At 45.1% G+C, this 12,302-nt stretch overlaps 1 long non-coding RNA gene across 1 annotated transcript; it reads left to right on the forward strand.

Moving 5' to 3' along the window:
- Positions 1-218: 218 nt before the first annotated feature.
- LOC141583259 (uncharacterized) lies at positions 219-5,354 on the forward strand. Its single transcript, XR_012515945.1, has 4 exons — positions 219-275; positions 1,626-1,675; positions 2,174-2,198; positions 5,288-5,354. It is a non-coding gene; the product is annotated as an uncharacterized LOC141583259 (long non-coding RNA).
- Positions 5,355-12,302: the final 6,948 nt, after the last annotated feature.

The raw sequence follows: 12,302 nt of genomic DNA on the forward strand, positions 1-12,302 counted from the left end.
GTCGCAAGTTTTTGCTTTACCTCGTCTGTTTTCTTTTGCAACAAAAATCACTTAATGGCCAAGCAATGTTGTTGGAAGGAAACATCAGCCAAAAAAACCTTGTCCTTAGCATGAGTCGGTTTGCCCTGTTCTTTTTGGTTTCATTGGTTCAACACCGGTTTCCATCTTGTTTTTTAATGTCACCAAGTGCAGGCAAGTCAGGACACACCATGGTCTGATGCTCACAGCAATTTATTTTCTGTCATTACAGGAAGCTGCAGGACTGCAGCAAGCAGGTAAGTATTGGGGAACCAATGTCATACTGATGAGTAATCCAGAAGATGAGGAATGTGGCAGTGTCTCACTGGCTTTCCTGTAGTCAGGCAGCCTGAGTTGAGCTTCCTGTTGTAAATGAGGACTTAGACAGTGATGGGAGAAATGATTTTTCCAGATAAGACACAATGGCCACATTCTGCAGTCCCTGTGAGCAACTGCATTCTCTGAAGGTGGGGTGGGATCTTGTCCGTGGGGATGGCCCACATCTTTGTGAATTCATGTGGTGCCATGGTCACTGTGTCTTGGAGTGTGTGTGTTGGTTTCTGTACATACACATCCCCAGATTTGCTAGTGTTCACATTCTCCACAGGGATTCTCATCACTGTTGCAGTCTTAGTATAGGTACAGGAAAAAATCAACTTGTAAGCTTATGATGTGTGCACTTGATTGCATGCAAAGGACACTTTAATTAACCTAAAAGAAATTCTGTCAACAACAAGGCTGATTCCAAAGGCATACCAAAAGAACAGAGCTGTGTCAGGATCTCTGCCAATTTTATTTTTTTCATTCACGATTCCCTACTCTATTTGGTTTTCAAATAAACCTCACCTGTTTACAGGCCTTCCTATTTCCTCCTGGCATTGCAGTGGCTCACTCTAGCCATTTCCATTCTTCACAGGCCTTTTATACCAAAGCCCTCAGAATCAATCATCCGTGGCCCATCTTGAGCAGGGAGAGTGGGCTGGGACTCCTTTCTGTGCATTTAGACCCCGGTACAGCCTCATGCTGTGGCCAGTTCTGTTGGGAAAGTGATAAGGCAGGAGCCTGAAGGCAGGGTTAGGTTGAAATCACAACAGCGTTCTTCACTGGGGCCTGATACTGCCCAGCAGCTAACGTGGCCCAGAATAGATAGTGCCCAGGTCATGCAGAGTTTGGGCCTTTTTTCCCTCAGCCTAGTCATGGTTGCTGTGTGCTCAGCTCAGAAACACAGCAATGAGAAGAGAACAAAGGAGTCTTCCCAGGGGCAGGGTGAGCAGAGTCACAGCCAGAGCACCACGACCTGTGGATTGCGGGTGGAAATGACTTTGAATGCGATGAAGAAGGGATGGCAAGATGGCTAAGGTCAGCTTAGAAAGGAGGAGACCTGAGAAGCTGCAGGGAAAAATAGCCTGCCCAGTGTCATGTGCTGTGTTTGAGATGGGCTCTTTCATGTTGTGGTGGCCTGGAGCTACAGACCCAAAGGCCCTGATTCCCGTTTCTGCTCCTGTCCTTTTCCTGCCACCCTCCTCCTACCCCACATCATGGCATGCCCCTGAATTGCTAATGAGCAACAACATCAAGGTGCTGACGGTCACTTTTTATCCTCCTAGGGCCTGCTCTTCAGCAGGAAGACACTTCTGGGGATGCTGCAGAGGACCAGGTATAATGGGATATGAATGTTGGGCCAGATATTGTGTCTGAGTGAAACACTTGCTTGCTTGACTTTATCTTCTCGAATTAGGATCAGAGAATCTTATATAAGATAGGAGGATTTTACCATATAAATTGTAGATGACTTACAGAATTTCCTTGGTTGGGGGAGTTTTGAGCGAGAGTCTCTTCTTGACTGAGACTTGATTTAAGAGAGTGTGAGAAAATTACAGCATCAACCACACACTGTGTGGTCTCAAGTCTTTTGCCTTAGCAAGTCTGTTTTCTTTTTGGGACAAAAATCACTTAATGGCCAAGAAACATGGTTGGAAGGAAACATCGTCCAAGAAAAACTTGTCTTTAGCATGAGTCGGTGTGCTCTGTTCTTATTTTGGATTTCTCTGATTGAACACTGGTTTCCGTCTAGTGTTTTAATGTCACCAAGTGCAGGAAAGTCAGGACACAGCATGGTCTGATGCTCACAGCAATTTATTTTCTGTCATTACAGGAAGGTGTGGGACTGCAGCAAGCGGGTAAGTATCGGGGAACTAATGTCATACTGATGAGTAATCCAGAAGATGAGGAATGTGGCACTGTCTCACTGGTTTTCCTGTAGACAGGCAGACTGAGTTGAGCTTCCTGTTGTGAATGACGAATTAGGCAGCGATGGGAGAATTGATTTTTCCAGATAAGGAACAACGGCCACATTCTGCAGTCCCTGGGAGCAACTGCATTCTCTGCAGGTGGAGTGGGATCCTGTGCATGGGGCTGGCCCAGGTTTTGAGAATTCATGCGGTGCCATGGTCACTGTGTCTCGGAGTGTGTGTGCTGGTTTCCATATATACATATCCCCAGATTTCCTAGTGTTCACATTCTCCACGGGGATTTTCATCACCATCGTAGTCTTACTATCAGCAAGGAAAAAACTTGTAAGCTTACAATGTATGCAATTGATTGCATGCAAAGGACACTTTAATTAACCCAAAAGAAGTTCCATCAACACCCAGGCCAATTCTCAAGGTGAACCAAAAGAACAGAACTGTGTCAGGGTCTCTGCTAACTGTATTTTTTCATTTACTAATCCCTGCTGTGCTTGGTTTTCAAATAAACCTCACGTGTTTATAGGCCTTCCTATTTCCTCCTGGCATTGCAATGGCTCACTCTAGCCATTTCTGTTCTTCACAATCCTTTTCTACCAAAGCCCTCGGAATTGATCATCCGTAGCTCATCTTGAGTAGGGAACATGGGCCAGGGCTCCTTTCTCTGCATTTAGACCCTGGTACAGCCTCATGCTATGGCCAGTTCTGGTGGGAAACTCAGAACAGAGGAGCCTGCAGTCAGGGTTAGGGTGAAATCACCCCAACTTTCTTCACTGAGGCCTCATACTCCCCATCAGCTAATGTGGCCCAGAATAGATTGTGCCGAGGTCTTGTGGAGTTCCGGCATTTTCCACCTCAGCCGAGTTGTGGTTCCTGTGTTGTCAGCACAGAAACACAGCAGCGTGAGAGGAGAACCACGTGGTGTGCACTGGGTATGAGAGGCCGGGTGAGCACTTGCCATCCTAGTAAGATGAAGGGTGGGCATGCATTTCAGGTGGGGCAAAACAAATATGGCTGTGGAACTGCAGAGGCTCTGTGAGGTCCCCGTTGAACCCACTCTTGACAAAGGTTCTTGTTTACCTCTGAAGGCGCTTGGAAAAACCAGTCAAAGCAATGGGTTTTCTTTAAATATGAATATCAACTGAGCCAAAGTATAGCTTGAGTTCTTTTCTTGGAGTATACATTTGGTGGAAACTTATTGTATATAAATCGACTTTGATGGTTGTATGGGTGTCAGTACCTATCCTACATTTTAAAACACTGAGGCTTCTGTGATTGTAAAATGTTTTACGTTAACCTCAGAAGCCATCTCCTCATAACCCAATTCCCCTAGTCCTCTTTAATCTCTAGAATATTCTTTGCTGTTTTTTTTTTTTTGTTGTTGTTGTTGTTATTGTTGTTTGGTACACAGTGGGCTTTCTGCTGTGAGTGATTAAAGCTTGAGATCAGAGTTAGCAACATTATGGCTCTAAAAATTCATAGACAGCTGCGCAGGTTGCTCTATGAGAGAGAGAGCAGACTACGGCCTTGGCCTGGGTCTGCCAAGAAAAATGATTTAGAGAAATAGAAGGAAGTCGTGAGGGCAGCAAAGCCATGAAGGTGGAGGGGAAACAAAGGTGCAACATTAGGAGGGTGAGTTCTACACCATCACCTGAGCACAGCCAGAATGTTCAAACCTCATCTGAAGGCGGAGGTGAGATCCGACTTCATGGCGGGCCTGAATGGTGGGCATCTTCCTAAAAGCCTCAAAAGAGGAGCTACTTTGTTTCTTGTCTTCTCCATGTTTCTGTGTGTTGATGCAGGGGCACCACCAGAAATTACTGAGACAGTGAAATGGAGTGAGTTTATGAAATGTTCAACTTAGCCCAGAAATCAACGATCAGCAGGGGTGAACTTGAGGGTTAGGCCAGACACTTTAGGGTAGTTGCCCGGCTTGATCTCCCTGTGGTGACAAAGAATAACTTCTGGCAGTCACCTGACAGGTGGTCCTTGTGTAGCTAGATTCTTCTGCACAGCTGGGTTAGAGAGGATCAGTGTCCCACCTTCTGCCCCTCACGAAAGGCTGTCCTAGTCCTGGAACCAGTGTGAGTATGATCAGCAACGGACCTCATGTAACACACATGAGTTGATGGAAATAAAGAGTGGAAAGACAAATATTACATGCTAAGTAGGGGTTTTCTTCAAATGATAGGATCGTTGAATATTTTCATATTTTGTTTTAACTTTTTAATAAGGATTAATAAATATATCACTGTTATCTCTTAAAAATTGTTAGAAAGTGTAAATAAATAAATAAATACCATAGCATATGTTGGCCAGAATGTCGTATTGCCTCTGAATCAAGGTTGTTCCTTATCAAGTACAAAACGTTAGAGATGGAGTCATAGCCAGAGTCACACTACTTGTGAATTGTGGGAGGAAATGACTTTGGAAGAAATGAATAAGGGAGGGCAAGATGGCTCAGTTCAGATTAGAAAGGAGGAGCCCTGAGAAGCTGCTGGGAAACATCACCTGCCCTGGGTGGTGTGCCATGTTTGAGATGGACTATTTCACATTGTGGTGGCCTGGAGCTACAAACCCAAAGGCTCTGATTCCCTTTCTTTTCTGCTCTTGTCCTTTCCCTGTGACCCTCCTTCTTCACCCACATCATGGCATGCCCCTGAATTGTTTTTTTTTTTTTTTTGAGACAGAGTTTCACTCTTGTTACCCAGGCTGGAGTGCAATGGCGCAATCGGCTCACCGCAACCTCTGCCTCCTGGGTTCAGTCAATTCTCCTGCCTCAGCCTCCTGAGTAGCTGGGATTACAGGCACACACCACCATGCCCAGCTAATTTTTTGTATTTTTAGTAGAGACGGGGTTTCACCATGTTGACCAGGATGGTCTCGATCTCTTGACCTCATGATCCACCTGCCTCGGCCTCCCAAAGTGCTGGGATAACAGGCTTGAGCCACTGTGCCCGGCCCCCTGAATTGTTAATGAGCAACACCACCAAGGAGCTGATGGTCACTTTGCATCCTTGTAGGGCCTGCTGTTCAGCAGGAAGAACCTTCTGGGGACTCTGCAGAGAACCAGGTAAAATGGGATATGAATCTAAGGGGTCTCAGTGAAACAGTTACTTTCTTGACTTTGTCTTCGAGAATTAGGATCAGAAAATCTTATATAAGATATGAGATTTTTGCCATATAAATGGCAGAAGATTTACAGAATTTCCTTGGTTAGGGGAGTTTTGAGCGACAGTCTCTTCTTGACAGAGACTCGATTTAAGACAGTGAGAGAAAATGACAGCATGAACCACACACTGTGTGGTCACAAGCTTTTTGCCTTAGCAAGTCCGTTTTCTTTTTGGGACAAAAATCACTTAATGGCCAAGCAATATTGTTGGAAAGAAACATCGTCCAAGAAACCTTGTCTTCAGCATGAGTCGGTGTGCTCTGTTCTTTTGGGTTTCTTTGACTGCAGAAAACTCAGGACACAGCATGGTCTGATGCTCATAACAATTAAGTTTCTGTCATTACAGGAAGCTGGGGCACTGCAGCAAGCCGGTAAGTGTTGGGGAACCCCTGTCATAGCGGTGAGTAATCCAGAAGATGAGGAATGTGGCACTGTGTCGCTGGCTTGTCTGTAGACAGGCAGGCTGAGTTGAGCTTCCTGTTGTGAAAGCGGATGTAGGCAGCCATGGAAGAAATGATTTTATGAGATAAGGAACAACGGTCCCATTCTACAGTCCCTGGGTGCACCTGTGTTCTCTGAATGTGGGGTGGGATCCTGTGCATGGGACCGGCCCAGGTCTTTTGTGAATTCATGCAGAGCCATGGTCAGTGTGTCTCGGGGTGTGTGTTTTGGTTTCCATACATATAGATCCCCTGATTTTCTGGTGTTCGTGTTCTTTACAGGGATTTTATCAGCACCGTATTCTTACTATAGTCACAGAAAAAGGTCAACTTGGGAGCTTATGATGTGTGCTGTTGATTGCATGCAAAAGACACTTTAATTAACCCAGAAAATGTTCTGTCCATGCCCAGGCCAATTCTCAAGGCATACGAAAAGAACAGAATGATGTGAGGATCTCCGCTCATTTTAATTTTTTCATTCCCAATTTCCTGCTGTGCTTGGTTTTCAAATAAACCTCATCCATTTACAGGCTTTTCTGTTTCCTCCTGTCACTGGAGTGGCTCACTCCAGCCATTTCCATTCTTCTCAAGCCTTTTCCACCAAAGCCCTCAGAATTGATTGATTGTCCACAGCCCATCTTGAGCAGGGAGAGTGGGCCGGGGCTCATTTCTGTGCAGTTAGACCATGGTACAGCCTCATGCTATGGCCAGTTCTGGTGAGAAATGGGGAAGAGTGGAGCCTGCAAGCAGGGTGAGGGTACAATCACCCCAACTTTCTTCATTGAGACCTTATACTGCCCATCGGCTAATGTGGCCAAGAATTGAGAGTGCCAGGGATATGTGGAGGTCCAGACTTTTCTCCCTCAGCCTAGTCCTCGTTGCTCTGCTCAGCTCAGAAACACAGGAAAGAGAAGTGACAGCCATGTGGTTTGCAGAGGGTCTGAGAGGCAGGGTGAGCACTTACCTTCCTATCAGGATGGACGGTGGTCATGCCTTGCAGGTTTAGAAAAAGAAACATGGCTGTGGAACCGCAGAGGCTCCATGAGGTACCCATTGCACGCACTCTTGAGAAATGTTCGTGCTTTCCTCTGAAGGCCCTTGCAAACAACAAGGGGAAGCAGTGGGCTTTGGTTAAATATGAGTATCTGCAGAGCCAAAGTATAGCTTGAGTTTCTTCTAGGAATATGCATTTGGTGGAAACTTATTTTCTGTAAATTGGATTTGATAGCTGTGTAGGGATAAGTATTTACTCTACATTTTAAAACCCTGAGGCATTTGTGATTTTAAAATGTTTCTCACTAACCTCAGAAGCCATCTCCTCATTACCTCATTTCCCTATTCCTCTTTAATCCGTAGAAAATCCTTTGCTTTCGTTACGTGTTGTTGTTGTTGTTGTTATTGTGGATGTTGTTGTTTGACACCCAGTGGGCTTTCTGCTGTGAGTGATTCAAGGTTGAGATGAGCGTTAGCAACATTGAGGCTCTAAGAATTCATAGACAGCTGCCCAGCTTTCTCTGTGAGAAAGAGAGAGAGCAGGCTGTGGCCTTGGCCTGAGCCTGCCAGGAAACATGATTTAGAGGAATAGAAGGAAGGAGTGAGGGCAGCAAAGCCATGAAGGTGGAGGGGAGGCCAAGGTGCAACATCAGGAGAGTGAGTTCTACACCATCACCTGGACCCTGCCGGAATGTTCAATCCTCATCTGAAGGCGGAGATGGGCTCTGACTTTGTGGCCAGTCTGAATTTCAGCCATCATTCTAAAAGCAGGGACAGAGGAGCAGCTTTGTGTCTTGTCTTCTCCATGTTTCTGTGTGTTGATGGCAGAGTCCCGGCCAATAATTAGTGAGACAGTGAACAGAAGTGTGTTCTTGAAATGGACAGCTTGGCCCAGAGATGACATGATCAGTAGGGACAAACTTGAGGGTCATGCCAGACACTTGAGGGTAGTTGCCTGGCTTGATCTCCCTGTGGTGGCACAAAGAGTAGCTTCTGGCGGTGACCTGACTGGTCATCCTTGTGTAGCTAGATTCTTCAGCACAGCTGGGTTAGAAAGGATCACTGTCTCACCTTGTGCCACTCAAGAAAGGTTCCAGTCTTGGAGCCTGTGTACAAAAAGAACAGAATGATCAGCCACACACCCCTTGGAACACCCATGAGCTGATGAAATAAAGAGTGGAAAGACAAATACCACATGCTGATTAGGGATATTCTTGAAGTGATAGGATCATTGAGCATTTTCATATTTCAGATTAACTTTTTACTTAGGATTAGTAAATACAATAGCACTATTATCTTACAAAATAAAATTGTTAGAAAGGAAATATAAATAAGTAAATGAATATATAAATAAATACTGTACCATATGTTGGCCAGAATGTAATATTGTCTCTGAAGCAAGGTTGTTCCTTATCAAGTACACAATCTTGTAGGTGGGGTGATGGCCAGAGCAGCACCACTTGTGAATTGTGAGAGAAAATGACTTTGCGAGGGATGAAGAAGGGAGGGCAAGATGGCTCAGGTCAGATGGTCCTGAGAAGCTGCAGGAAAGCAGTGCCTGCCCTGGGTGGTGTGCCATGTTTGAGATGGACTATTTTACATTGTGGTGGCCTAGAGCTACAAACCCAAAGGCCCTAATTTTCTTTCTTTTCTGCTCCTGTCATTTTTCTTCCACCCTCCTCCCTCACCCAAATCATGGCATGTCCCTGAATTGTCAATGAACAATGCCACCAAGTTGCTGATGGTCACTTTGCATCCTTCTAGGGCCTGCTCTTCAGCAGGAAGACACTTCCGTGGATGCTGCGGAGGATGAGGTACAATGGGATATGATTGTCAGGCCACAGGATGTGTCTGAGTGGAACAGTTGCTTTCTTGACTTTATCTTCTTCAATTGGGATTAGAGAATCTTATATAAGATATGAGAATTTTGCCATATAAACTGTAGATGACTTACAGAATTCCCTTGGTTGAGAGAGTTTTGAGTGAGAGTCTGTTCTTGACTGAGACTCGATTTAAGACGGTGGGAGAAAATGACAGCATCAACCACACACTGTGTGGTCACAAGCTTTTTGCCTTAGCAAGTCTGTTTTCTTTTTGGGACAAAAATCACTTAATGTCCATGCAACATTGTTGGAAAGAAACATCGTGCAAGAAACCTTGTCTTTAGCATGAGTCAGTATGCTCTGTTCTTCTTTTGGGTTTCTTTGAGTGCAGTAAAGTCAGAATACAGCATGGTCTGATGCTCATAACAATTTATTTTCTGTCATTACAGGAAGCTGTGGCACTGCAGCAAGCCGGTAAGTGTTGGGGAACCCCTGTCATAGCGGTGAGTAATCCAGAAGATGAGGAATGTGGCACTCTTGTCACTGGCTTTTCTGTAGACAAGCAGGCTGAGTTGAGCTTCCTGTTGTGAAAGCGGATGTAGGCAGCCATGGGAGAAATGATTTTACCAGATAAAGGACAATGGTCACATTCTGCAGTCTTACAGTGCACCTGCGTTCTCTGAACGTGGGGTGGGATCCTGTGCATGGGACTGGCCCAGGTCTTTTTGGAATTCATGCAGAGCCATGGTCACTGTGTCTTGGGATATGTGTTTTGGTTTCCATACATACAGATCCCCAGATTGTCTAGTATTCACCTTCTCCACAGGGATTTTATCTGCAGTCCATTCTTATTATAGGCACAGGAAAAAGTCAACTTGGGAACTTAACAATGTGTGCAGTCGATTGCATGCAAAAGACACTTTAATTAACCCAGAAAAATGTTCCGTCCATGCCCAGGCCAATTCTCAAGGCGTACCAAAAGAACAGAACTGTGTGAGGATCTCTGCTCATTTTATTTTTTTCATTGAAAATTCCCTGCTGTGCTTGGTTTTCAAGTAAACCTCATCCATTTACAGGCTTTCCTGTTTCCTCCTGTCACTGGAGTGGCTCACTCTAGCCATTTCCATTCTTCACAAGCCTTTTCCACCAAAGCCCTCAGAATTGATTGTCCATAGCCCATCTTCAGCAGGGAGAGTGGGCCAGGGCTCTTTTCTATGCATTTAGACCCTGGTACAGCCTCATGCTATGGCCAGTTCTAGTGGGAAACTGAGAAGAGAGAAGCCTTCAAGCAGTGATAGGGTGAAATCACCCCAACTTTCTTCACTGAGGCCTTATACTGCCCATCGGCTAATGTGGCCAAGAATAGAGAGTGCCAGGGATATGTGGGGTTCCAGCCTTTTGTCCCTCAGCCTAGTCTTGGTTGCTGTGTGCTCGGCTCAGGAACACAGCAAAAAGACAGCTACGTAGTTTGCACATGGTCTGAGAGACACGGCGAGCACTTGCCTTCCTAGCAGGATGGAGGTGGTCATCCCATGCAGGTTTAGAAAAAGAAGCATGGCTGTGGAACCGCAGAGGCTCCATGAGGTTCCCATTGAATCCACTCTTGAGAAATGTTCTTGCTTTCCTCTGAAGGTCCATGCAGACAAGAGAAAGCAGTGGGTTTTGTTTAAATATGAATATCTGCTGAGCCAAATTATAAATTGTGTTTTTTCTTGGAACATGCAATTAGTGGAAACATACTGTATTTAAATCACATTTGATAGCTATGTAGGTGTCAGTACTTACCTCACATTTTAAAACACTGAGGCATTTGTGATTTTAAAGTGTTTCTCATTAACCTCAGAAGCCATCTCCTCATTACCTCATTCCCCTATTCTTGTTTAATCCCTAGAAGATTCTCTGCTTTTGTTACATTTTGTTGTTGTTTTTGATGATGTTGTTTGATACCCAGTGGGCTTTCTGCTGTGAGTGATTCAAGGTTGAGATGAGCGTTAGCAACATTGAGGCTCTAAGAATTCATAGACAGCTGCCCAGCTTTCTCTGTGACAAAGAGAGAGAGCAGGCTGTGGCCTTGCCTGAGCCTGCCAGGAAAGATGATTTAGAAGAACAGAAGGAAGGAGTGAGGGCAGCAAGCCATGAAGGTGGAGGGGAAACCAAGGTGCAACATCAGGAGAGTGAGTTCTACACCATCATCTGGGCACTGCCAGAATGTTCCAGCCGCAGGTGAAGGCAGAGTTGAGCTCCGACTTCATGGCTGGCCTTAATGGTGGACATCTTCCTAAAAGCCTGGAAAAAGGAGTTGCTTTGTGTCTTTTCTTCTCCATGTTTCTGTGTGTTGATCTTAGGGGCACCAGTGGAAAGTAATGAGACAGTGAACAGGAGTGTGTTCCTGAAATGTTCAACTAGGCCCAGAGAGGACATGATCAGCAGGGATGAAGTTGAGGGTTAGGCCAGACACTTGAGGGTAGTTGCCCGGCTTGATCTCACTGTGGTGGCAGAATGAATACCTTCTGGCGGTCATCTGACAGTGGTCCTTGTGTAGCTAGATTTCTCTGCACAGCTGGGTTAGAGCGGATCAGCATCCACCTTGTGCCACTCAAGAAGGGCTGTCTCAGTCCTGGAGCCTGTGTGAGTATGATCAGCAACAGACCCCCTGTAACACACACGAAGTGATGAAAATAAAATCTGGAAAGACAAATATCACATGCTGATTAGGGATATTCTTGAAGTGATAGAATCATTGAGCATTTTCATATTTTGGCTTAATTTTTACTTAGGAGTAGTAAATATAATAGCACTATTATCTTATAAAATAAAGATTGTTAGAAAGGAAATATAAATAAATAAGTAAGTAAGTAAATTGTTAAATACCATAGCATATGTTGCCCAGAATGTAATATTTCTCTGAAAGAAAGGTTGTTACTTATCAAGTATACAATCTTGTAGGTGGGGTGACGGCCAGACCAGCACTACTTGTGAATTGTGACAGGAAATGACTTTGCAAGGGATGAAGAAGGGAGGGCAAGATGGCTCAGGTCAGATGGTCCTGAGAAGCTGCAGGGAAACATCTCCTGCCCTGGGTGGTGTGCCATGTTTGAGATGGACTGTTTTACATTGTGGTGGCCTGGAGCTACAAACCCAAAGGCCCTGATTTTCTTTCTTTTCTGCTCCTGTAATTTTCCTGCCACCATCCTCCCTCACCCAAATCATGGCATGTCCCTGAATTGTCAACGAGCAATGCTGCCAAGTTGCTGATGGTCACTTTGCATCCTTCCAGGGCCTGCTCTTCAGCAGGAAGACACCTCCATGGACGCTGCAGAGGACCAGGTAAACTGGGATGTGATTGTCAGGCCACAGGATGTGTCTGAGTGGAACAGTTGCTTTCTTGACTTTATCTTCTTGAATTGGGATCAGAGAATTTTATATAAAATATATGAGAATTTTGCCATATAAACTGTAGGTGACTTACAGAATTCCCTTGGTCGAGCGAGTTTTAAGTGAGAGTTCCTTCTTGACTAAGACTCGATTTAAGACAGTGGAAGAAAAATGACAGCATGGACCACACACTGTGTGGTCACAAGCTTTTTGCCTTAGCAAGTGTGTTTTGGGA

The sequence above is a fragment of the Saimiri boliviensis genome (assembly GCF_048565385.1).
Source record: "Saimiri boliviensis isolate mSaiBol1 chromosome 19 unlocalized genomic scaffold, mSaiBol1.pri SUPER_19_unloc_2, whole genome shotgun sequence".
Lineage (NCBI taxonomy): Eukaryota > Metazoa > Chordata > Mammalia > Primates > Cebidae > Saimiri > Saimiri boliviensis.